This window comes from Tenrec ecaudatus, chromosome 2 (genome assembly GCF_050624435.1).
Source record: "Tenrec ecaudatus isolate mTenEca1 chromosome 2, mTenEca1.hap1, whole genome shotgun sequence".
Classification (NCBI taxonomy): Eukaryota; Metazoa; Chordata; class Mammalia; order Afrosoricida; family Tenrecidae; genus Tenrec; species Tenrec ecaudatus.
In genome coordinates, this window is record NC_134531.1 from 189,375,223 (window position 1) to 189,403,163 (window position 27,941).

Genomic DNA, 27,941 nt, shown 5'->3' on the forward strand with positions numbered 1-27,941 from the left:
TATTCACTGTCTCCATAGATTTGCGTTTTCCAAAAGTGATTTATAGTTGACCCTTGAACAACGTGGAAACTTGGTTTGGGATCAACCAACCCCTTACACAGTTGAAACTGTACACATGATCTTTCAATCTTCCCAAACTTAACTAATACTGTTGGCCAGAAGCCTTACCAATAACATACACAGTCTATTAACACCTATGTTTTATGCTGTAGCTATATGTTCTGTATTCTTACTATAAAGTAAGCAACAGGAAAGAAAGTCACAAGGAAGAGGAAATACATTCACTGTACTGTACTTACTATGGTGATTCATAATGTAAGTTGGCTGAGGAAGAGGAGGAGAAAGAGGAGGGTTGGTCTTGCTGTCTCAGAGGTGGCAGGGTGTAACTTTAGGGAAATACATCATAATTGCTGTCTATTTTTTAACCTTTTAATTTCTCTAAAAATGTTTCTGAGTGGTGCCAGTCTTCCTTCCACCATTTAAAGCAAACTAAAGCCATTCAGGGCCTGTGTCATAGAAGGGTCTATGTTATTAAGAGGTCACACCAGTCGTCCGTTTTAAAATGGGTCCGAAGGGAGGTCAAATCATCGGCCATGACAGCTTCACTTCACTATCTGTGCCACCATTGACTTCACACGCGCTCTCTGATAGCAAGGGGCCAGTCACATCCCTCGACGTTGGTCAGAGATGATTCACCGGAGACTTAACCATGTGGGGACTATGAATGAATTTTGGCTTTCTATGGTCAACTATAGCCTTCTGAAAACCAGGTGGTCACAATTGAAACTCTGATACGATTCCCTCCTTCGGATTTGGGTTTTATTATTTACAATCTTTGGATCACACAGGTGTGCTTCCTCACGTGGACTTAGTTGACACCTCACTTAGATGGCTGCTTGTTTGCAGACAAGCTTTAAGATTCAACCCCAATCTTTCTGATAGAGGGACACGATCTGGTTTCTTCAATACAATATTCTCTGCTTCTCATTGACTGAGGGTTTTCTATGTTTTGTCTTGTCATTGTTGGGTTTGTTTGATTGTGTTTTGTTTTGTATAATTTTCTGTATGTTAAATCCAATATAGGTAGAATCAGGGCATGGGAGGGAGGATGGGGTGGGGGTGGGGAGACAGGAATTAACAGCAATGAGTCTGAGAAGCAAGTGTTATGAAATTGTGGGGATGGTGGCACACTCTTCTTGATGCCTGCATAATTACATTGTATGATATAGGAAGCATATGACAATGAAATGATTTTAATAATCATAATAATAAAAGTCATGGGGGTGGGGGGGGGGAGAGGAAACGTCAATAGCCAGGACTCTTCTTCAAGATGGTCTAATGCCAATCTATCTTCTGGCACTGTTTCTCCTCACTGCCTGGCACGGCTTCAGAAGCACCCATCCCTACCATCCCCACCTGTTAATTCCACTGGCGTGGCCTCTCTGAGCTCTTGAAATTCTCCAAGATCCATCTCTTCAGCACTTCAACCCCCTCCTTTCTGTGCCACGTCCACAGGCTCTGTCATGGCTTCCTTGAGTGGCTCTCCCACCAATGCTGTGAAGTCATGCACAGCGTCTGCCCTAAGGCCTGCTTCTGGCGTGGTTACTAATAGATGCTGGTTGTGGCAGTGCCTCCCGCCGCAGAGCAGGGCACTGCCAGCCTGCAATACCAACTTGCTCTGGCAGATAGCCTTTCTCCTCGATCATTTTTAATTTTCTTTTGGGAACCAGAGTTGCTTCTCGTTCTATCTTGACATTTCAAAAGACAACCCTCTTTCTAAATTCATCAAGCCCTCTTTAGCTGGCATTACATATTCTAGCTTTAGATCTTTCACCTTCTGTTTGCCTTTTTTGTATAATGATTTCACCCTTCCTCAAGCTTATTAGTGTCTGCAGATAAAGCCTTTCTTACAGTAATCAACACTCACATACAAGCTGCATCTTTCTTTCTTTTTTAACTCTTATCACAATCCATACACACATCAATTGTATAAAGCACATTCTTTGCCCTCATCATTTTTTATTAGGGACTCATACAACTCTTATCACAATCCATACATATACATACATCAATTGTGTAAAGCACATCTGTACATTCTTTGCCCTAAACATTTTCAAAGCATTTGCTCTCCACTTAAGCCCCTGGCATCAGGCCCTCATTTTTTTGCCTCCCTCGCTGTTCCCTCCTCCCTCCCTCATGAACCCTTGATAATTTATAGATTGTTATTTTGTCATATCTTGCCCTATCTGACATCTCCCTTCACGCACTTTTCTGTTGTCTGTCCCCCAGGGAGGAGGATACACATAGATACCTTCAGGACCAGGGTTGTGAGGGGCGATACTGGGAGGGTAGACGGGGAGTGGGCTGGAAAGGGGGAACCGATTACAAGCTGCATTTTCAATGGGAGGTCAAAAAGGGTGTCACCCATAGTGCAAGGTTTCCCATGGTCTTTATGGTGCGCTCACTCATCATGGGACTGCAGAACGCTGCAGCTGCAGACCTCACCTCATGGTACCTTGAGAGGCACCATCGATGCGACCTTTTCTTGTAATGCCGTGACTTGTCTCTGCTTCTTGGGAGCATGTCCAGCATCAACAACGGCACTTTCATTGGGCTCCCTGGTGTCAGTCAAAGTTCACAGTATTGCAGCAAACATGAAAAAGATCCAAGTGATCTCTTTTTTACTGTGATACTCAATTCACTGGTGAGACAACCACTCAGGCAGAGATGACTAATGTCACATGGTGTTATAAGCCAATAATCCAAACTCTTGCACTCCCCACAGCGTTGCCTGAAAATGGTGAACTGGAGCTGACTGCTGCAAAAATCACCAATTATTTTGAGACAGGGTGTGGCTGAGCAAAAAGGGCCTAGCATACAAGGGGCAGAAGGAATTGCATATCCTTTTAAAGAGCAGAGCTGCCTCTCCGAGTAGAGATGCCAGATGGATCTTGGGTGAAAGTAGGAGATACCAGAAAGATGTTTACTGTGTTTTGTCCAGTTTGCAAGAACACGAAACTGTGTGGATCATAACAAACTATGAATAGCATTGGTAAGAATGAGGGTTCCAGAGGACTTCACTGTGCTCATGTAGGCCCTGCACACAGACCAAGAGATAGTTATTTGAATAGAGCAATGGGAGATTGTTTAACTCAGGAAAAGTATCAATCGGGGTTGTACCTTTTCAGTATACTTCATCTGTATGCTGAGCAAATGACCAAAGATGCTGGATGATATAAAGAAGACTTTGGCATAAGCAATGGAGGAAGACTCATTAACCTTTGAGATGTAGACAACACAACCTTGCTAGGGTCACTGTGAGTCAGAGTTGACTTGAAAGAGCCCAACAATGATATTGAGTTGGCATAGTGGGTGACAGGTTGAGCTGCTAAGCACAAGGTCAGCAGTTCAAAACCACCAACTGCTCCTCAGGAGAAAGGTACTCCTGTAAAGAATTATAGTCTTGGAAATCCCAAAGGGGTAGTTTTACTCTGTCTTATATGGGAGCTATGAGTCAGAATTAATTCGATGGCAGTGAGTATTGGCCAGTTGTATCTTTTTTTGAGAAATATATTTAGGTCCCTTACCCATGGATTTTTCAATATGTTTTGGTGTTGAGTTGTAGAGTTCTTTATGTAGTTCAGCATATGGGGCCCTTGTCAGAAACATAATCTGTCACTATTAATATAGGTTTTCTTTTCACTCTCTTGATCATGCTTTTTGATGTACAAATATTTTTAACTTGATGAAGTTCAATTAATTTCATTTTACTTTTGTTGCTTGTACTTTTGGTGTTATGTCTAAGAACCCAATGCCCAATCCAAGGTAACAAAGACATTTATCAGTGTTTGTAAGAGGTGGGGTGAGGGGAGCAGAGGAGAGGGAGTCATTGTTTAGAAAGCATTGAGTAGTGAACTTTATTCCTTTGCCTAGAATAAATCTTGGTTCTGAGCATTAAGTTGCTTCTAATTAATTTGATCCTTTCGAGCGTACGTTTATACTTTCCTTGAGAAAGATCTGGAGGAACCTTTAGTCCAGAGCAGTTTATATTAACGGGCCAATATCTTTCTGAGGACTGTATGTCGTACACTGTGCCTGCTGGAAAGAAACACTAGTCCCAGGTTTGTTTGCGATCTGTGAATGTTTCAGCATTTGCTTTCTATGGGTTCATTTCTTGATTTGGGATTGCTTCCATCCACATAAGAACAGAACAATATTTTTCAAGAAGTTGGGGGTCTTCTCTTAAGATATCCAGATAATTTTCTCAGTACACCTCTCTTCTGTTAGTGCAAAACCTAGTTACTTTGGCCTCTGCTAGCTTTTTGCCTTCTTGCCTCAACTCAGCAAATTTGCAGGGCTCTCTTTCAGTTCCCTCTACTCAATGCATAGCTTAGACACTGTGCCCATGAAGTATACCAGAACACTCTTGCTCATCTTGTTTGTGAACTTATTTCAAGAATCACTGTTTTGTGCTGTTTATTGTCAATTTTCTGAAGTACCCTCCCCCCAAATTTTCTCCCCGTATTTTCTTTTCCCGATTGTTCAAGGAGGGAACATATATTCTGTCTCTGCTAACCTTTTTGGCCAACAGCAAGCGTTTTCTCTCCAAGTTTAAAAGATGCTTTCACTGAATATGGAATGAGTTGACAGTTGTTGTTTTTTTAATCTTTAGAGCAATTTAAAGATAGTTCTGTCTTTTGGTTTGTGAGGTCTCTGATATATTTGCAATAATCCTTACAAAATGTCATTTTTGTCCAGCTGCCTTAAGCACTTTTGCTTTTATCTTGGCTTTCACTAAATTGACTATGATGTATCTAGATGATATTTTAAGGGGAAGTTATCTTGCTAGGGATCTTTAAGACTCTGGATATGTTGTTTGATGCCTTTCATTATTTGGGGGAAATATTTTCAAATATTTACTCTACTCCATTTTCTCTGTGTTCCTTATGGGATTCCAATCACATATAATTTCATCCAGGCATAGATGGATACCTTAGGACCAAAATCATAAAGTGTCTCATTCTTAAAGCATTCTACCATCTTTATAGAAAGAAAGGAACATAGGCCATTAGGTGAACATATAGCAATGGTACTTTAATTATTTCTCACCAAAGAATTAGCCTTCTCAGAAAGAGAATGGAATAACACAGTTTTCCATCGAGGAAACTCAGACCTCTGAGATCAACCTGCGTGCACGCACGTGCACACACACATACACACACATCCACATTTTTAGACAACAAAAACATTTTATTGTAAATTAAGTGAAGATTGACAGGGCAGATCATTTGGAGGACACCTTAGGCACATTCTGCTTCATGTCACTCATAGCAATGCCCTGAATGTAGCATAACCCACCCCACCTCCTCTCTGTGTTCCCTGTTTGCATTCCCCCTTCTTTCCCACCCATCTGCATCTTGTCCTTAGGGAAATCCTGCTCCCTTGATCCCAAATACTCAATCATTCTAAAGTGTGCACAGATTGTTATTGTTATCATTCCCCTTTTAGCCATGCCTATTATTTGGCTAAAAATTGAGCCACAGGAGTGAGGTCAGCTCCAGACCTGAAAGTTAATCAAAAACCGCAGTCTTGGGGCTTCAGCAGTCTCTGTCCAATAAGCAAGTGTGGACTCTTTAATGGTTTGGAGCTTTTCTGCACCTTTCTCCCACTGTATCCAGTGTGTTCCAATGAAAGCCCTTTTAAAGCAGCTGGAAGGGTTAGCTGGGCATCATCTAGTTTTTTTCAAGTCTCAGAGTCATGGAGACTCATGTTCATGTGGCCCACTAATTCATTACACTAATAATTTTCATGTGCCTCTTCCTCTCTCCTCTGGACAAGGATAGCCTAATAGTTGCACATTTAATGGCCTCTCATGAGCTTTTAAAACTTTAACTATTACTCACCAAAGTAGGATGTACACTCTGCAGACGGTTATGCCTATTGAATCTGGTGTTCCCTACAGCTGAGTGGCTAGGCCGCATGACATATTCCTCAATGTGGTTTGTTATAAGCAAGACATTTCTCAAACTTTGTCCCCTGGATGCTCCACCACATTCATGTGCATAGTTTCAGCATAGGTCAATATACAAAAATCCTTTGTCAAGCCTACATTTATGTATGTAAGTATACCCCAACTGTTCTTCCCACGCCTATGCATCTACTTGTAGATCCCTGTTATTGCTTATACGACCCTATTTGCCTCTGCTGCCTTTAATTCTTGCACTATTCTGATTGGACCTGCCTTCATTGTTTTTTGCCATCTTCCCTCTTAATGTATATTGCCCTGCTCTTCACCCAAGTTCTTGAAATCTACTTGACTTCATCTTGATTTTGAAATTCACTAACTACACTATTCTCTCTTTTTACTTTGTGATTTTCTGCATGACAAGTTAATATCTCTGGTTCACGTTCAATCTTATAGGTCTGTATTCCTTTGGGAACATCGATATCTAGGAAAATTGTGAGGCTGTCACAGGACTGGGCAGTGCTTCCTTCTATTATGCATTGGGGTGCTGTAGGTTGGAACCAAAATGATGGCAGCTAGCGGCAACAGCCTATATGAACTGAGTTCTGGGTGGCATTGGCATGTACACTAATCTCAGGTTGTTATCCACCATTGTTGGTTCTCTGTCTGAAAAACTCTGTTTAGTATTCCTTGTAGGCTTTAACTGGTTTTTACAAATTCCTTTAATTTTGGTTTATTTGGAAATGTCCTTATTTTGCCATCCCACGGGGGGTAATTTTGCTGGGTATATAATTCTTAATTGACAACATTTTTCTTTCAGTTTTATGTATGTTATTTATTACCTTCTTGCTTAAATGGTTTCTGCTGAAATATCAGAAGCCAGTTTAATTGGCTCTCCTTTGTAGGGAACTTTTTGTTTCTCAGAATTCATTTCTTATCTTTGGTTTTGGAAAATTTTATTATGATGTGTCATGGTAATTTTCTCTTGGAGACTCTTCTGTTCAGGGTTCACCAGTTCTAATAGATTTTCACAATTGTTTGGGTCCTTATTTTGGTCTCTTCCGATTCTGGAACTCCTCTTGATTATATTCTACATAATTCTTAGGCTTAAATTAAAAATCTTTATATTGATTGTTTATCTAGCACACTCCAAAAAAATTAAGCAAACTCACTGCCATTGAGTCAATGCTGACTCATAGTAACCCACTGTGGGTTTATGAGAGTGCAACTGTTTATCAGAGTATTAAGCCTAGTCTTTCTCCCTCAGAGGTAGAACTGCCGATCATGTGGATCAAAGTCCAAATGCATAACCACTGTACCAACAGGGCTCTAGCAGATTAGTACTGGCATATTTGTCTTGGAGCTCACTAGTGAGCTTTCCACTGATTCATTTCTACTTGTTTGCTCTTTCAATGTAGAAAAAAAATAAAAACAAACAACATCAAGAGAGAAAATAATAAAGAAAAAAGACAAGCAGGGCAAAGCAGACAAACAACAAGAAAAACATAATTTGATAACTAAAAGGATTTTTTTAAAAGGAAAATTGAAAAAGGTTACAGAAAATAAAAAGAGAAAAATGGGATGGGGAGACAAAAAGATAGCAAATACCCCAAACCAAACTCATTGCTGTCGAGTCATTTCTGACTTATAGCAGCCCTAGATTTCAGAGTAGAACTGCCCCTGTGAGTTTCCAAAGCTGCAACATGTTACAGGAGCAAAATCCCTCATCTTTCTCACACAGTGAGATAGATGGGTTTGAGCTGCTGACCTTGTGATGAGCAGTCAACACATGACCCTCTACATGACCAGGACTCCTTAGAATGAGAGCTGTTGTCAGGTGCCATCAAGCCGGTGCTGACCCCTAGTGACCTTACATACAACAGAATAAAGCACTGCCTGGTCCTGTGCTGCCTCACATCCTTATCCCTATGCTTGAGCCCACTGTGGCAGCCGTGGGGTTAATCCATCTCCTTGAGGGCTTTCCTCTTTGTCACTGCCCCTCCACCTTACCACGCACTATGTCCTTCTTCAGGGACTGATCTCTTCTCACGGTGCGGCCGAAGTATATAACACAGCCTCTCCATTCTTGCCTCTAGGGACCGCTCTAGCCATCCCTCTTCTAAAAGCGATTTGACAGTCCTTTCAGCAGCACACGGTACTTCCAATGTTCTTCTCCAGCACCACAATTCAAATGCATGGATTCTTCTTCAGTCTTCCTTATTCCATGTCCAACTTTCACATGCACACGAGGCAATTGAAAACACCATGATTTGGGTCAGGTGCACCCTAGTCCTCAAAGGAACACACTTGCTTCTTAACACTTTGAAGAGGTCTTGTGCAATAGATTTACTTAATGCAATTTGTCTTTTGATCTCTTGACTGCAGCTTCCATGAGCATTGGTTGTGGACCCAAGCAAGACCAAATCCTTGATAACTTCAACCCTTTCTCCATTTATCATGATGCTAACTATTGGTTCTATTGTGAGGATTTATTATTATTTGTGGGGGAAAGGACAGCCCCCCACAATTAACCAAGTGTTCAGTAAGCACAATTGTACGGATAAGATATATAATGATTATAGTAAAGTCATAGAGAGCATGAGAGATAGAGGAGAGATTGAAATAATGGAGTCAGATACATTTCATGGTAGCATGCTCACCTCCTGAATGGCCATGATCTTACCAGGAAGGTCTGCACACAGCGTGGGCTAAGGTGAGGTGGGACGGAGAGAGATGGCCGGCAGGGGACTCTGTTTACTGCTAACCAAGGTTTTTATCTACTTAGGGGGCATGATTACCAGTAACCACATACATCACAGGAAGGGGCTGTACAATAGGCAATACAAGCAATAAGAGGGGGATATGCAATGGGCATGAGCATAACAGGAAGGGGATGAGCTAGCAGTGTGCACATGATAGGAAAGGGAGGGACTAGAGATATACACTTGACAAGAAGGGTGGACCCAGGATTCATGATGGCAGCCTAACCTTGGCCACCATTGAGCGGGCTTGACCTCCCTGGGCTCTCCTTGAGGGAAACAATCTACTACTATCCTTATCAGAAGGGAGTGGGCCCTACTTGTTGTGGGATAAATAGTGGTGTCTGCTTGCTCTGGAGATTAACCCCTGAACTACTTCTGTTGGCCTCCAAGTGTATATTCATCTGCCACGTATAGCAAGCAGCTAAGTTTGGCATATATCTCGGGGAGAGAACTTGGGAGAAGTCTTTCTGTTTCCCACAATTGTTATTATTATTATCATCACTTGGGATTAATACATAAATCATTTCATAGTTCAATCACATCCAGGAGAAGGATGCTGCTTTCTTTGCATTGCATTGTAATCCATACTGAAGGCTGCAGTCTCTGATCTTCATGGGCAAGTGCTTCAAGTCTTCCTCAGTTTCAGCAAACAAGTTTGTGCTATCTGCATATTGCAGATGGTTAATCCTGATGCTACATTCTTCTTCATATAAGTGAGCTTCTCACGATTTGCTCAGCATATACATTGAACAAGTATGGTGAGAGCAACAACCCCGGTGCCCACACTTCTGGATTTTAGACCATGTTGTGTTCCCTTCTCACAACTGCCTTTGGATCCATGCACAAGTTCACATGGCACATTGTAGTGCTCGGGAATTCCCATTGTCCTCAAGGTTATCCACAGTTTGTTATGGTCCACACAGTTGAAAGCCTTTGCATAGTCAATCGAACACAAATAAACATCTTTCGGGTATTCTCTGCTTTGAGCCAAGATCCATCTGACGTCAGCAATGACATCCTTTTCCCTCATACCCTTCTGCCTCTGGCCTGGAAGTTCTCTGTCAAGCCACTGCTGCAACTGTTGATGATCTTCAGCAATTTTTTTTGCATGTGATATTAATGATTTGGTTCCATAATTTGGGTAGTCTGTTGGGTCACTTGTCTTTGGAATAGGTATAAATGTGGTTCTCTTCCAGACTAGTAAAGGAGGGAGATTGAGAGAGAGAAGGAAAAGGTCTCTTGTGAGGGTGTCTGATCTGGAAGTAGTTCTTGCTGGTTCAGATTGTGGCTACTGTCAGGGAGCTTGTTCCTGAAAGACATTGTTTTGGGTACAGACGGCAGCTGTGGGCAGGACAGCTAATTATGGAAGGGCTTCCTGACTGTCTCTGCGTGGCCAGGCACCAGCACAGCATGTACTACTGGTCTGACGAGGGGGAGTTCATATGTCTCCAGTCATGGAAGTGGCAAATCTAGTGGCATGCGAGTGATGGTGTGCTTCTGACATCAAGCAGACAGGGGCTTTCCAGGACAGGGTCTACCAGCCATTGGCTGGGTGAGAGGTGGGGGTTGGACATGCTTCTGGGCTCCAAGAGGATGTGGGAACAAGAGAGGATACCCACCGTTTATACCAATCACTGGTATACCAGGTCACTGTCTGCAGAGAATCCTGCTTGTAAAAATCCAAGATGCCTTCCCTGAGTCAGGCACCCGTGTGCTCTTGTCACTTTTGTTCAGCTACCCTCCTTAGTCTGTATTCAGTTCACTTCGTCAGCCTTTCCACTGATGTTCAGGGTCCTTGGATTTTCATCACTCTTTCATTAGGTCTTTTGTGTTTTCTGTATGGAGTGTGTGTAGTGTGTCTACCTTGTCTGCATTCTTTCATGAAGCTCTTGATCAATATTCTTACTAAGCTACTGAAATAAGGAATCACATGAATGCTCTAGGTCATCTGAGCTTGTCCCTTTTCATATTTTATCATACTATTTATGTAATTCCGCCATGAATCTTGTAGAATGGTATTATTTCATATAGAATGATCTTTTGTTTTCAAGGCTGAATTATAGGCTATTGAATGCATGCGACCTAATCTAATTACTCTTTACTCTCTGGAAAGACAATAAGAATGCTTAAAATTTATGACACCAAATGCTCCAATCAACACTTTTGAGCTTGTGAGCTTGGAAAAATTGTTTGAGGGGGTGTTGTTATAATTGTTTCATTTTAACTTTTCAGCTGGAGTTGATCAGGCTCCATTAATTCATAGCACTGTATAATTGCCCCTGTGAAACTTGTCTTTAGATTTTACTTTATTGTTTTTCACGTATTCTCCCTCCTCAGTGTCTCGCCTCTCACCAGAGACATCTATTCTCATAGATATAATCTATGTTCTTCTTATCCACATCCCATTGTTCCTTCCCATGATATGTCCCCACAACACACAATGTTGCTTGGGGTGTTTCTATATTCATAATAAAGCACACTGAAACCCATGAGAGCCATAAAGAAAACCTTGTCTTTTCTGGATCACACACGTTTCCCACATGCAGTTTTATAACCTTTCCTTTTCTCCTTTGTGTTAGTCCGGGTGGACTAGAGAAACAAATTCATGGACACTCATATGTGTATAAGAAAGAGCCTTCGATACAAGAGCAATTGTATATTGAGAAAACATCCCAGCCCAGTCCAGATCAAGTCTATCAGTCTGATATGTGCCCATATGTCCGGCACTAACCCATAAATGTCTCTTTAGACTCATATAGCACATGCAATGGTGCCAAATGCAGGAGGACCAGAGGCTAGTAGTTAGAAGGTCTTGTGGATCCAGTGGCAGTGGAAGCATCTCAATAGTGGCTCAGGTCTCCACATGGCTCCTCCAGGTCTCTGAGTGTCTCAACAGCAGGAAAGGGGAGGCAGAGAGAGCGTGTTCCACCTCCAGAGATGAAGACAGGAGTTCCCAGAATCCTTAGGAGAAGGCCATGACCACACAGTCATCATTGGCTATGACCTATTGACAGGGTAGATTTCACCTCTTCACTCAAGTTGACTGCCAAATTCTTCTAATGGAAAACGTTTGAGTTTTCCTACTCTGACAGATTTCTACCTTATATAGACTCTGGATTTTTCACGTTTTCCTATTTAGTTAAATTTCTATATTGATTTTATATAATTAATATGTTGCGTGGAAGAGAACCACATTTGTACCAATTCCAGATAGAGTGGATAAATTATTGAATAATATCATTCATATTACATGCTAGCAAAGTTTTGCTGGAGATAATTTAAAAAAATCACTGAAGCAGACCATAATCAGGGAACTGAGAGAGACTCAAACTGGAGGAGACTATGGGACTCAGGATGTCATTGCTGATGCCAGATACATATTCACCGCAAGCAGGAAACACCAGAAAGATGCCTTTTTCCCCTGCTTTAGTGACTTTGCATTTGACTCAGTAACTTATTATAGATAACTTTGTGAATCATGAGAATCCCAAACTTGTGTCTATGCATTGTGGTTGTACATGAGTCAAGAGGCAGTGTTTGAACAGCACAAGGAGGTCCTGGATGGTTTAAACCTGGAAAATGAAATGTCTGCAGCAGCACTGTATCATTTTTAGATCGCTTATTCAACTTGTGTGGGCTGACGACGTAATTCAGGAAGTAGACTTACAAGAAGAAGGAGACCACATCAGGACTGAAGGAAGACTTGCTAAAATCTGCAAAAGGCAGATGCCATCACTTTGCTCACTGAACATGAAGACCACATCACTTTAATGAAGGTCAAAGACAGCAGCGTTTGGTACGGATTATGCCCGAATATGAAGACAATGAAAATTCTCACAACTGAACTAAGCACTAATGTCACGATAAACGGAGAAGAAATTGAATAGCAAATGGTTTCATCGCCATTGAATCAACAAACCCAGTCCGTGGAAACAGCCGTCAAGAAGTCAGCTGATATATTGCCTTGGGCAAAACTTCCACAAAAGACCTTTTCCTGTTTGTTACTAGGTGCCATCAAGTTTTAAAAACAGCAGATGTCGTTTTGATGACCAAGCTGCTCTTGACCCAAGCCATGGCCTTTTCATTTACCTCGTGTGTCTCGTATTTCAATCATCTCAGATTTTCAAGATGGTTGTACTAAATCCCATACACATCACCTGTCTAAGTAGGTTCTTGTCTGCCTGCACCCTTCCCAACACGGGGACTTATCACTGGTGTCCACCTTTGCTCATGGGCGGCACCTTTGCTCATGGACGCCCTTGACTGCCGATGGGTACCGAGCAGCTCGCCCTCCCTTTACCAGAGACTTGTATTCCTTTTTTTGTTTTTGGCCTGTGAGTTTCTCCTTCTAGCACACAGCCGTCCAGCAGCCTCGGCTTGCCAATATTTTTAGAATTTCCTACTTGAAACTTGAGTGATGAGGCAGTTTGAGGTCATCCGTGGGGATTGGTGATTTATTTTTTTGAAAGGCTGTGATGATATGGAGCCAATTAAAAGCTTATGTTGGGCCTCTCGGTTCCAGGGATGCGTGAAACAATGGCTTGGACGGCTGTGTGGAAGAACTGTAGGCAATGGGCATGAAATGAAGTTAGCCAACACGTTTGACCAAAGGCATTCAGGAGCCACTTCAGTTCAATGGTGATGCAGACTGGCAGCGTCTCTTCATTTCAAAACTCACAGCCATCCCTGCTTCCTGCTCGTCAGGCACATTCAATTTGTCTTGAAGCTTTGCGGGGAAGCAGACGCATGGCATGTCAGGACACATTTGGTACAAGAGAAGGATTTCTCTTTGCTTCTTCATTCCCCTTTCCTCCCAGACTTCTCCCGCCCTCCTCGGAGACAGAACATCTCTCCTTACAGAACAAGCCTCGGGCCTCCTTTCCTTTTGTCAGCTTGTGTTGATAAGTTCTAAGATTTGCTCTGTTAGGGCTCTGCTTCCCTGGCTGACAACTTGCCATTTGCCTGGATGACATCTGAGAGCTTTCTAAAGATGTGCAAGGGAGGTAAGAGAGGATGAAGTGGAGGGGGGCTCAGGTCACAGGGAGATGGCACTAGACCCTCGTCTTTGTGGAAGCAGATGTCTTGTCCTGTAGTCTTCTTGGCAGTGTCAAACACATTTGCGTCCTGCTACAAGCACCCTGGGTCCCTGGAACCATTAACATGGCTACGCACCATTGCTGCTAGAGTGGCAGAGGCCACACAAATCCAAATAACCAGATAGCATAAGTTATAATCGACTTATGACTTCAACTCATGCTGTTCTTATGAGTCTCCATGCAGAACTGTGCTTCATAGTGCTGCAGGCTTCCCAATGGTTCATTTTTTTTAAAGAAGTAGCCTGCCAGGCCTTTCTTCCGAGGCACTTCTGTGTAGACTTGGACCTTTGGGCTAGCAGTGAGCATGGTAATGGTGACTACACTGCTCGGGGATTCCAGCTGTGACCCTGACTTGTAATGGCAGAGCTTGAGGGGCTCGGGTGAACGCACTTTGGGTGGAGCTGGGAATGCTGGAGAAAGAGAGAAGGCCAGGGAGTCTGGGAATGATCAGGAGGAGGAAAAGGGACGATGCTCTGTGGGAGGCATCGCTGGGAAGAGACGTTGTAGAAGTCCGTGAGCGATAGGGATTTGGAGCTGGCAGACACCAATAATCCCTTCCCTGCTCTATTAAACCCTCAGTAAGGACAGAATGCTCACAAATGCTTGTGTGCGCACTGAGGCTGTGGGAGGAGCCACGATGACCACAGTAACCTTTTGGGGGTGTGGGGCATCTAGTATGTGCCAAGAAGCTCTTGTGGCATAGCGGGTTACATGTCAGGCAGCTAACCACAAGGCCAACGATTCAAACCTAGAAGCCACACTTCTGGAGAAAGCAGATGATTTGTGCTCCAGTAAAGATTTATGGCCTTGGCAACCCGCAGGGCCAATTCTGCTCCATCCTATAGGGCAGCTACGAGTCGAAATCAGTTGTTTGTTCTTCTGAGAATATGCCAGGGACCGAGTTTATCTTGGGTAACATCCATTAACTAAGCAATTTCCCCCTGCCAAGTGTTTTAATCATCAATTTCCTTCATGACAGTATTTCTATGTTATGATACGGTATATTATATTATTATTGCTATGGTCCTAACAAATTAGTCAGCGCTCTCTCTGTTTTATTTGAAAAACAAGATATGTTGCATTCTGAACGGTTGTTGTTGCTCTTAGTTTTGGTCAAAGCAGCTGTGACTCACGGGAGCCGAATGTGCAGCGGAAGCAAATGCCGACTGGCCCTTTGCCATCTTCATGCGCATCCCTATACTTGAACTCACTGATGTGCCCACTGTGCAGCTGGGACGCCGTTCAACCTAGAAGATCCATTGGTTTTGTTGGGATCCAGAGGGTTCTAAGCCGCTAATTTGTCCTCTTATGTTGGTCTGTCCTAGTCTGGAAGCTCTCCTGAAGCCTGCCCACCACGCGTGACTCTACTGGGGTTTGAAATACGGGGGGCATGCCTGCGAGCACTGTAGCACTGCCCGAGCCACTCCAGTGCGGTCGCCCACTCAGTTCGATAAGGAGAGGTGGCGTCTGAACAGGGGACACGGGAGTGACGCTGAGAACCCGAACAGGAAGGTGCGCGGAGTCTCCCAGGGAGGGGAACATCACTGGTCCACACCTTTCTTTCTCTCTATTCCTGGGTGACACGGCCTCTCTGGTACACGTTCTCTTCCTGTTTTCTCTGAAGATGGATTTCCAATGGCACCTTTTCAGTTTGCACATTGCTAAACTCCCCACCCACTGGTTATACAGCTTTCCAGCCGGTCCCTGGAGAGTGTTTGTCTCTTAGTTTCGGTGCACTGATGGATCCTGACGGGTCAGGTGGTCACGTGTCACCTGTTCATCTTTGGCCGGAGGGAGAGCCCTAGGGGAAGCAGAGCTGCACTCAGAGCTGGAGTGGGAGCACCATGTCTTTGGATTTGGTGACAAATGACATTTGACAAATGAGGAAACTGAAGTTCAGCGAGGAGGATGCCGGGAGTGGGGGCCTGTGGTCAAGATTTGGTGGGAGGATGCTTTGTGTAATGGTTTTAGCTGCCTGCCTCCCTCGACACTGTGGAGGGGCGGGTGTTGGAGGGTGTTGTGAATGCGATTTCTTTACATATGAGGAACTCTGAAGTCTCATATTTGGAAGAGTTGTTTCCCGGTGTTCTGTGGGCTGCAAACGACTGAGCCAAGCTGTTTCATGATCTAGTCTAACGATTCTGGTCTTCCTGGAACAGTGCAATTCATATTCTCAAACTAAACCTGCTTTATTAAAACTTAGTGCTTCAGATTCCTCCCCCTGCCCAACATATATGGTACATCATAAAGCCTGTGCCTGTGGATGTCACCCATTTACGAGGAGAATTTTCTTAAGTTAATGAGACCAAGTGTAGGGTGCGTCTTCAATGGAATGACTTTTGAAAAAAGCAGCAGCAAGCGTGAGTGTAGAAAGGGCAGACGATGCTTCCAGGGGAAGACCAAGGAACGGAGGAATGCTGCAGTCACGGAGTGGACACAGCATCTTCTCCCAGGATAGACAGACAGAGCGTTCTGCAGGGGTTGGTGCCATGAATTTGGACTTGGAACCTCAAACTGTGAGAAAATAGATTGTTGTCCATCACAGCTCCCCCCCTGTGGCTTTTCGGCCACAGCACACTAGGAAACGTAACCTGCGGAACCACTCTCATGGAGCTGTCTCCTCTCCGAGGGAGCCTATAGGACAGGGTGGAGCTGCCCCAGTAGGTTTCCAAGGTGGACAATCTTTAAAGCCTCATCTTTCTCTTATGGAACAGCTGGTGGGGTTGAACTACGGACCTTGGGATTAGAAGCCCACCTCAAGCCTATTTGGGGACTCTGTTTCCCTCCTGAGTGTGTTAATGATCTTCTGTCCTGTAAAGTCCTGGAGGGTGCAAAGGGCTTGTTCTCAGTCCGAGACTAGTCCTGGGGGAAGGACACCATGCTGGTTAGAGCGGAGGGGCAGTGGGAAAGCGGTGAGGGTGGTGCAAACCCAGGAGAGTTTTGTTCTGTTCTGCACAGGGTCGCTCTGAGTGCACACCTAACAACGACAACTAACTGGCAGGTTGAACTCACCCAGAAGGTCCGTGGAAGGAAGACACTGTTCATCTGCTTCCATAAAGATTACAGCCAAGGAGACTCGATGGGCCTTCCTTGTACTCTCTAACTGCTATAGTCTAATGCATGGGTTTGCCTCAACTTGGAGTTGGCTTGGTGGCAGTTGATATGGTTTGCTATGCCCTCTGTCTGGACTCATCTTGCCCCTCTGGCTGGCCACCTCCTCCCCGTCCTGCAGAACACAGGCCCACTGTCACATTTTTCAGACTGGCCATCTTACTTCATGGAAACAGAATTGCTTAATTGAGCATTGCTCTTGAAGCTGTTTGTTCACATTCTGGTAAAATTCTCCCTGCACTGTGACAGAGGATTTTTAATAACATAAGGGCAGAGAATGGTGTTTCTCCTCTTCCTCCTGGGCACAGGGCTTAACTACAAATTGCCAGCTCCCTGTGGTCACTGAGTTGCGGACCCTTCAAACTGCAGGTGCTCTTCAGACTGATCCATGTAGTACATACTACATCCGGTCAGACCAGGTCATGTTTGTTGCAGTAGCTGCCTCTGCTGACCAATGAACACACTGATCTCTTCCAAGGGGTGTTCCAGCTGCATCAGTCTGCCCTCACAGTGCTTGAAATTCCTGAGGATCACTTTTAATATCATACACTTATGTGCTTCATTACAGTACTTAATGTAAATATGTGCATGCATAAACTTATGGACGAATGCAACATTGTCTTTGAATGTTACATGTAGAAAACCCCAGTCTGTTTAAAAATTGCTCAAGTTAATTAAAACTGTGGCCATGTAAGAGACTATAATGTCAACATACAGAAATCAGGTGTATTCTTGTACACTAAGAATGAAGATACAAAAATAGAAATGAAAAGAGCAGTATCATTTACAAAAACCACACAAAAACTAAACTATTGGGGACTAAATCTTACAGAGAAACAAAAGATTGATATGAAGAAAACTACAAAACAGTCCTTCAAGAAACACAAATGGAACAAGCTACTATGGTATTGGATAGGTAGACTATATCTTGTGAAAATGTCAATATTACCAAAAATACTTTACAAATTTGATGCAATTCCATTTCAAATCCCGCCACAATTGTTCAAAGAAATGAAGAAAAAACAAGTTGCCAGCTTTAGATGAAAAGGAAAGAAACCTAGGGTAAATAAAATACAATTAAAATATAAAAACAAAGTAGGAGGTCTTTCATTTCCAGACTTTAAAACCTACTGTACAGCCACAATAACCAAAAACAGCCTGGCACTGGCAGAACAATAGCTCTGAAGACCAATGGATTAGAATTGAGAACTCAGAAATGCAACCAAGTACCTGTAGTCTTTGCTAAAGGACTCAGAAATACAACCAAGTACCTGTAGTCTTTGCTAAAGGACTAAAACACACGCAGTAGGGGGAAAATAGCCTTTCAACACAGTTGTGCTAGAAAAACCGGATCTTCATCAGCAAAAGAATAAAATGGGACCTTATGCCACGTACAAAAATGAACTCAAGACAGAGGAAAGACCTAAATATAGGTGACACAATGATAAAAACCATCAATGAGAAAATAGGGACTAACTTAAGGAAACTGATACAAGGCATAAGTACACTACCAAACATGATGGAAAATATCCACACTACAGAACCCAAAATAAAGAACTGGGGCCTACTAAAAAGATGATATCTATGCACAACAAACGTCTTCATCAAAAGAATATGCAAAGAACGCACAGAGTGGGGAAAATATTCAGTAATAAAAATATTCAGTAATAATACATAAGATACAGGGGTATGAGTCCCTAATAAAATGTTTAAAATAAAGATACAGGGATTAACCACCAAGATCTGTAGAAAAATACAATATCCTAACAAGAAAAATACAAATAACTCAATTAAAAAATGGGCACAAGACATAAATAGAAATTTACCAGAGATTACAGGCAAGCAGCCAACAACCACAAGACAAAATGTCGGCATTCATCAGCAGTAGGAGAAATACAAACTAAAACAATGAGACATCGCCTCACACTGACTCTACTAGCAAAATTCATTAATAAAGAAAAATAAAGGATGCGGAGAGATTGGGAAGCTTTTGCATTGCTGGTAAGATGGTCGAATTTTATAACCACTATGGAAATCAGGACCGCTCTTCCTTCCAGGCAAATGCAAATGCCCTCTGATACCACCGTCTAAAGAAATAAGGACTCCAACACACAGAGGCCATGTGGCAGGCGACTGTGCTTCACTGCTGACTGCAAGGTTGGAGGTTGCAGGTCACTCACAAGAAAGCCTGGCAGTCTACTCTCAACTATCCAGCCACTGAAAACCCTGCCGCACCACCCTGCTCTGCTCTGGCCCACATGGAGTTGCCGTGAGTCGGGGTTGACAGGACACCAACCGGTTAGACCTCACCCAGACAGAGTCTGATTCCTCACCTGCCTGGCTGCCCTTTGAGAGTCAAAGAGTCTCGAGGGAATTTTCTACTGCCTGCTTATTCCCAGTTTCCTCAATAGACCCGATTTCCTTGGATCCGTCTATCAGGGAGCAACTGATCTAGTAAAATGCGCAAACCAATTCAAAACACAAGCTATTTTGAATTGGTTTATATCCGGTAGTACATTTGCTCTTTGGACTGGTTTGGAGCTGAGGAGCTGGGCAGCAGGTGGGCAGAGATGGCTCTTTTCTCAGTGGTGACAGGAGGCAGTATATTCCTCTCAAGACTAACCCTGTTTCTGTAACAACCACAGGGGTGACCTTCCTTCTCCTTGTCCCACGTGTCCATAGGTCACTACATCCTGGAGTCAGAGGCCCCAAGTTCATAGCATCGTCACTGCAGAGTGCTGCTTCCTCATGGCTTTCCCTCTGGGCAGATGCGCTAACAATTCCTTCATGCATTTGTGCGTCTTAAGTTTCCATATCTGTCCACGTTCTCTCTCTCATCTCCACTCATTCTTCTTCACCTTTCCTTAGCTCTTCGGAGCACTCAGGTAAGTCAGAATCATGCGTACTCATAGTTTCTTGTGGGTTACGTGGTCCAGGACTCTAATGGACTCCAGAGGGACTGGCTCTGCTGGAATAGCCTGCAGAGCAAAGCACTAAAACTCCAAGAAGGTGTCCTTGTGGTGCAGTGTGTCAAGCACTCAGCTGCTAATGGAAAGGCCTACAGTTCAAACCCATCTAGTAGCTCCTTGAGAGAAAGACATGGCGATCTACTTCCTTAAACACTCGACGACAGGAAGTGGGAAGTTCTCTGTCCACGGCATCGCTGTGAGTTGGAACAGACTTATGAGCACCCAACAACAGCAGCAAAGAGTCAGATACGAGGGGGTGGGGATATTTTCTAATCAGGACGGAATCATTGGACCGTTACCAGTTTTTCTCTGTTTCTCACTAGAAAAGTAACCCAATTTGATTTCCAAACCCCAAATCAGAAACCTTGTAAGTCAGGCTGGGAAGGTTGACATATTCTTGGAGTTTTGTGGTCATGGCTTTGTGAGAAACAAAATAAAACTCACTGCCATCGAGTTAATTCCGACTCATAGTGACCCTATAGGACAGGATAGAACTGCCCCTGTGGGTTTCGAGGCTGTAACTGTTTACAGGAGTAGAAAGCCCCATCTTTCTCCCAAGGACTGTTTGGTGGCTTCAAACTATTGACTTTGAGGTTAACAGCCCAATGCATAACCCACTGATGCCCAAATAAAAGGACCTCATTTGTAGAGTGATGCTTACGTATTGTCCCTCCATGGGGACTGGGCCTTGATTAAAGCTCAGCTGATTCTGCCAACTTCAGGACCCAGAGAGGCTTGTAGTGAATCCCTGAGTCCAATGTTCGTGATTGTCCACTTGGGGACAAGGACTTTTCCTCCTTAGGGCTTTATGACTCAGTCAGGCTGATTTGAGTGCCTTGTGTCTGCAATATGCCATTGAGTCCATGCCAACTCAGAGTGCCCTTATGTATATGATCCATGCCATATGCAGATGGTCCCAGGCCCGTCTTACAAATCATTGCTCTTTTGAACCCATTGTTGCAGCCACTTGTCAATCCATCTCATTAAGAGTTTGGCTTTTTTTCCCCCACTGCCCCTCTGTTTTAGCAAGCATGGTGTTCTTCTCCAAGGATTGGTACCTCCTGACAACATGTCCAAAGTAATCGAGATGCAGTCTCACCAGTGTCATTTAAAACCAAAAAACAAACTGTCTTATAAGGACATACAATTCACATACCACACAACTCAATGGTTTAAAAAGAATTGTGCAGTCATCACCACAATGTGTTTTCTTCCTCTGTGTACCCATTATCACTAGCTCCCCATTGCTCTCCTGCCATAACCCTAAGGAACGATTCATGCAATTACTGCCTCTACAGATACACCTGCCCCATTTCATATAGAGAAAACCATACCAAAAATCAAAACAAAACATGATGACAACAAAATAAAGCACAGAAAAAACTCAGTCCAAGAGGAAGCAGAAGACAATAGGGACTGGAACCAATTAAAAATGGATCAACGGAGAAAAGGAGTGATGATAACATGTCAAATTTGAACTTCCCTATATCTACTTTGCAGGACTGTACACAAGACTGCTCACCACATGGTGAGCTCCTTCCTTGGGTGTTGACATGATCCAAGAAGAATGAACTCTTTGATGACGTTGTTTTCTTCATCATTCATCATGATGTTGTCTGCTGGTCCAGTGTAAGGAGGAGTCAAAATGGGGTCTAAAGCACCCCACAACAACCACGTGATTCCAAGAAACAAACCCAAAAAACTGAACTTTGAGTCCATTCTGGCTCGGGGCGACCATAAAGGACAGAGTAGAGCTACCCAGTGGGCTAACCTTTCTGGGAGTAGAAAACCTCATCTTCCTCCTACAGAGTGGCCAGTGGGTTTGACTACTGCTTTTGTGACTGGTAGCCTGATGCATAACCCGAGGAGTGCTAGAATACAGCAGTCCCCAAAGTTTATTTGGCTTCAGAATCTGCTATACTTGGTGTAAACGCAGATCTCTGGGCCTCACTCCATTGACCCACTGGGGCTGCAGTGGGGCCCGAGTGCCTGCCTTTTCACAGGTGGCCCCAGACCAGGTTTGGAGAAATTAAAGTTTCATGTGTGCTTCTTTTATGGAGACTGGAAACTGCCCCCAAGGAAGCATTCTGATCACCTGCGTCTTACCCTTATTACACTTGCTGTGTGATTGAATGCGAACGAGCAACAGCAACGAAGACAAGAAGGAAGGCGAAAAGGCACAGTCTCAACTTGCAAAGCAGCCTGACCACTGGGCGCCTTTCTTCGCTGTTGAAGGCAAGCAGGCTGAGCAGGGTGGGTCTGTGTGGTGAGGGCACCCTCTAGCGGTGATACAGGGAAAACACCGGCACGTCCCATGGGGGTAGCTCATTTTGTAGGTCACTCATGGTGTGTCACAAACAACTATGTTCCTTTCTGCAGGTAGGAAGGGCGTCTTGATGCAGGTGGCGAGGTGACGTGGAAAGCTTAGGACTCTGGTGTCAAATGAGCCAGTGTCTCAGTTACCCAGTGCTGCTGTAGCGGGAATACCACAGGCGATGACTCTAAAGATTTATTTCTCACAGCGCAGAAAGTCAGATGCTTACAGAGCGGGGCGCTTCTTTCTGGTCTGCTTCAGCTTCTAGTAGGTGGGCAATCTTTGGCGTTCCTTGTCTTGTAGGTACACCTGCCTCTGGTTGTCAGATGCTGTCCATTTTCCTCCCTGGAGGGGTGGTGTGTGTGTGTGTTCTGCTCATTGAATAACTGAGAGGTGCTTTGATAGAGAGCTCACCCTACTTTGGCACAAACTAATTATCATAACAAGTGAAATCCTACTTCCAAACACAATGCCATCCACGGGTACAGAGCTTAGGATTCTAACACGCATTTTGGGAACACAATTTGAGCCATAACATTTCCCTCCTCACTAGCTGTTTAGCCTTATGTGCCTCTTGATCCATGTACAGGTTCTGCATGAGCCCAACAGAATGTTCTGGAGTTCCTATTATTTTCAAGGCTATCCACACTTTATGATGATCCACACAGTCAAAGGGCGTATGAACAGAACAAGGGGGCGCTGGAGGGTTCAAAGTCATGAAAGGTGTGCGTCAAGATTATATCCTCTCATCATTCATATTTAATCTGTGTGCTGAGCAACTCATCAGAGCAACCGGACTACATGAAGAAGAATTTGGCATCAGGACTGGACTGGTGCTATGCAGAGGACACAACGTTGCTTGCTGAGAGTCAGGAGGACCCGGAGCACTTGAAGATGAAGAGCAAGGAGTGCAGCCTTCAGTGTGGGCTAACTTCAATGTCAAGAACACAAAATTCCTCACAAGTAGACCAACAGGTAGCAGCATACCAAATGGAGAGAAGATTGAAGTCAAGGATCTCATCTTGCTTGGATCTACAATCAATGCTCATGGAAGCAGCAGTCAGGAGATCAAGCGATGCATTGCATTGGGCAAACCTGCTGCTCTGTAACATGTAGAAAAGCAAGGATGTTACTTTGAACACTAAGATGTGCCTGACTCAAGCCATGGTGTTTTCAATTGCCTCATATGCATCTGAGAATTGGACACTGGATAAGAAAGACTGAAGAAGGAAGAATCAATGCATTTGAATTCTGGTTCTGGTGGAGAAGATTGAAAGTACCGAAAAACAAACAGATCTATTTTAGAAGAAGTACAGCCAGAATGCTCATTAGAAACCTGACAGCGAGACTGTCTGACATACTTTGGACATGCTATTAGGAGAGGACAGTCCCTGGAGAACATCATGCTTGGTAAAGTGAGGGCCAGCAACAAAAAGAGGACCCCTGACAAGATGGATGGACACAGCGGCTGCCTTAAGGGACTCACACATGAGAATTGTTGTAATGATGGTCCAGGAGTAGGCAGTGTTTCATTCTGTTGTACATAGGGGGCGCTGTGGTAGGAACAGAATCAATGGCACAGAAGAACATCAAGCCACATAGGAGCCAGCTAACCTGACTACGGTCTCGTTTTTCTGGTCTACAAAATGGGCACGCTGAACGTACATCACTCCACATGCCGTCTCATCTTTACTCAGTATTTAGGCTGCGCCTTGGTGCTTAGAGAATGCTGCCCCTCGCACCCACCCTCCCAGATAGGACTGCCAAAAAAGTTTTGGGGGACAGACATGTACTTGGTCTGGTGTCCCCGAAAGGAGAAGAGAACCTAGTTTCTGCAGCTCATGCAGTGGCCATCATCCTGCTCTCCCCTTTTCCCATCAGTCCATCGAGCTTCTCATCCGCAGGGATGGGAATTTGATTTCCAAGTGCGCTTCTGCATTATTCTGCTTGATCCTTGCCACTGGCTTTTTAAAAAGCACAAGGGAGCAACTTTGGTCCTCTGATTCCCTAAGGCAGTGAGTGACTCATGCAGATCTGTCTGGGGAGAAGAGTGGGGACCAGAGCCCTCAGGGAACAGTGATAAGTCACAGCCCGAGAGCCCATCAGTCCCTGCTTTGAAATACCATGACACACATGCTGATAAGAACCACGGATAACAACGCCCACCTTGCTGAGCCTTCCGAGAGTAAGGCTTTGCACGTACAATGTCTGGCATGAGCTAGGCATTCAACAGATGCTCATTCCTTGTAGCCCACAGAACGAGTTATAAAGCGTTGCCTTCTCGTCTGCTTTTCTATGTCCTGGACAAGTTTAAGAAAAGTTGGGGTCCCTTTCTCTGGAAATGTTTATTTATAGAGTGTCCCAGTGAAGTCATCTGGTCTGGGGCCTCTCTTTGTTGGGGGCTTTGGGTCATGGATTTAACCTCTTGCTATTGACTTGTCGAGATCTTTTCTTTCTTCTTGAGCCCGTGCAGGGAGTTTATTGTTTCTAGCAATGGGTCAGTTTCATCTAGATGATATAATTTGTTGGTATATAATTATTCATATTTTTATGAGCCTTTTCCTATCTAAAGAGTCAGTCGAGTTCTAGGAGAAAAAGGTAAATCACATTTAAATATGTTGTATCGAGACGGGCTAAAGACAGAGATGAAGCTTCTGAATGGCAGAGACTCTCTGCATCAGGCCATAAGGGGCACACAGGTTCCCAATCCAGCGGTAGCTTAAAGAGGACACGGAAACACATAGGAACATCTTGCAAACACAGGATTGAAGGGCCCCGAGTAGGATCGGTGTGCTATTGTAGACCAGAAAAGATTACACAGCTGGCTCAGGGAGGTGCATATCCGACCACCTTGATTGGGGTATTCTTTTTTTTAATCATTTTATTGGGGGCTCATACAATTCTTATAAATATCCATACATACATCCATTGTGTCAAGCACATATGTACATTTGTTGCCATCATCATTCTCAAAACATTTGCCTTCCACTTGATCCCTTAATATCAGCTGCCCGTTTTCCCCCTCCCTCCCCAATCCCTCCTACCTGATAAACCCTTCATAGTTCATAAATTGTTATTATTTTGTCATATGTTACATTGCCCGATGTCTCCCCCTGCCCTCTTCTCTGCTGTCCATCCCCCAGGGAGGAGGCTATATGTAGATTCTTGTAATCAGTTCCCTGTTTCTTTCCCACATTCCCTCCACCCTCCAGGCATCACCAATCTCACCACTGGTCCTGGAGGAGTCATCTGTCCTGGATTCCCTGTTTCCAGTTGCTATCTCTACCAATGTACATCCTCTGGTCTAGCTAGATTTGTAAGGTAGAATTGGGATCATGATAGTGGGGGGAGAAAGTATTTAAGAACTCGAGGAAAGTTATATGCTTCTTTTTTGCTACCCTGCACCCTGGCTGGCTCATCTCCTCCCCACAACTCTTCAGTATGGGGGTGTCTGGTTGGCTGCTAATGGGCTTTGAGTCTGCACTCTGCACTTACCCATTACCGATGGGCTTTGAGTCTCCACTCTGAACTCACACATTTTCAATGATATGATTTTTTGTTCCTTGATGCTTGATATCTGGTCCCTTCGACAGCTTGTGGTCACACAGGCTGGTGTGTTTCTTCCATGTGGGCTTTGCTGCTTCTGAACTAGATGGCCACTTGTTTATCTTCAAGCCTTTAAGACCCCAGATGCTATATCTTTTGATAGCTGGGCACCATCAGCTTTCTTCACCACATTTTCTTATGCACACGTTTGTCTTCAGTGATCATATCAGGAAGGTGGGAACACACTGATTTGATTTTTAGTTCTTTGGTGTCTGATAACTGGTCCCTTCTACAGCTCATGGTCAGACAGGCTAGTGTGCATTTTCCATGTGGGCTTTGATGCTTCTAAGCTCGATGGCCGCTTATTTATCTTCAAGCCTTTAAGATCCCAGATGCTATATCTTTTGATAGCCAGGCACCATCAGCTTTCTTCATCTCATTTGCTTATGCACCCATTTTTTTCAGCAATCGTGTTGGAAAGGTGTGCATCCTGGAATGCCAATTCAATACAACAACGTGTTCTTGCATTGAGTAAGTGCTTGAGTGGAGGCCCAATGTCCATCTGCTGCCTTAATACTAATCCTATAAATATACGCACATAGATCTTTTCCCCCATCCTCATATATAAATATATTTTCATATGTACATTCCAGTCTTTAGACCCCTATAAATACTCTTTGTCACCTAGTTCTTTCCTCTATTTCCTTCCACTTTCCTCTTGTTCCACCATCATGCTCAGCCTTCATTTGGGTTTCAGTAATTTCTTTCGGTTACCTTGCCCTTGCTGAATCCCTACTAGGCCTCTCACACCCTCCTTGCCACTGATTTTGGATCACTTGTTGCTCGCCTGCCCCTGGGTTGGTGAGCACCACCTCCTTAACCCCTCCTCAATCGGGGTATTCTTAAAGACCGGGCAACCCTAGCCCCGTAGTTTGCATCAAGGATGTGCCCCAGCAAGTTCCTGAGAGCAAGACTTCTCCCCACAAGCTGGCCAGCGCAGTCTACCTTCTACCTCTACCTCAGGGCAAAGGTTTTTACAATGTCAGTGAGGTAGTTAGTTTATTGTGCCAGCCTGGCCGATAAACACATGTGGGATTGATTGAAGGGCGAAGAGATGAATGACTCAGCGAGCCTCGCCTTTCTAGTCTCTCGCTCTTTGATCACCGGACCAGTATGCAGCTGCCTTGCTTGTCCTGTGCCTCAATTTGCAAGATACACTACCTGTGGGACACCTAACCCGTGGACTGTGTTGCTGTAATTTGAGGTTCCTTCAAGACCTGCTTCGCCACACAATTGGAATTTACATCTCTTGAGCTGGGGACTGACTATTGGTCACCTGACAGTTGGTGACCTGCCTTGCTGTTTGCTGCCTGTGCCAGGATAGCCTGAATCTCTCTACAGAGGACTATCTGGCAGCCTTCAAGACTTGAAGGACTGCCAGTGTCTCACAATTCTCTCATGGGAGTGAGTTGCACTGAGCCATTTGTACTGCTTTATAATTTAACTTTTCATTTATTGTATTATATATCTATCTGTACATAATTTAACTGTTTATTTCTTGTGTTATCTATCTATCTATCTGTATATAATTTAACTGTTCATTTCTTGTGTTATATATCTGTCTGTATAAATATATGCAAAATTATTAGCAATCTGGTTTTGTCTCTCTAGAGAACTCTGTCTAACACAGCCAGCCAATGGTGAATAAGAAGTCCATGGCTGCTGAATGTATGTGAAGACCCCCCAAATGGATTTAGGGCTCCCATGGCAAACTGTATCCTCCTGCCAATGTAGTGCTCAGAGTTGAAGTTCTAATATTGTTGTGAGAATCGATGCACTTGAATCGCGGTGCTGGAGAAGAATATTGAAAGTACCAATTTGGGTGGATGGTGAAGGGCTGGCGGCGTCTTGTTCTGTTGTGCAAAGGGTCCCTGTGAGTCAGAACCTACTTGCTGGCAGCTAACCACCGCACGTGTAAAGTCTCTCTTGTCTGATTATAAGCACTTTCATCTTCTCTCTCTTTATTGTTCATCTGGCTAAAGCTTTGTGTATTTCATTGATCTCAAAAACATCAGCTTTTGAATTCATGGTTTTCTCCATCACTTTCCTTTCTTTATTTCATTTATCTCGGTCTGAGCTTTTCTTCTGCTTGCATTGAGAGAGGGGGAAAGAAACTCA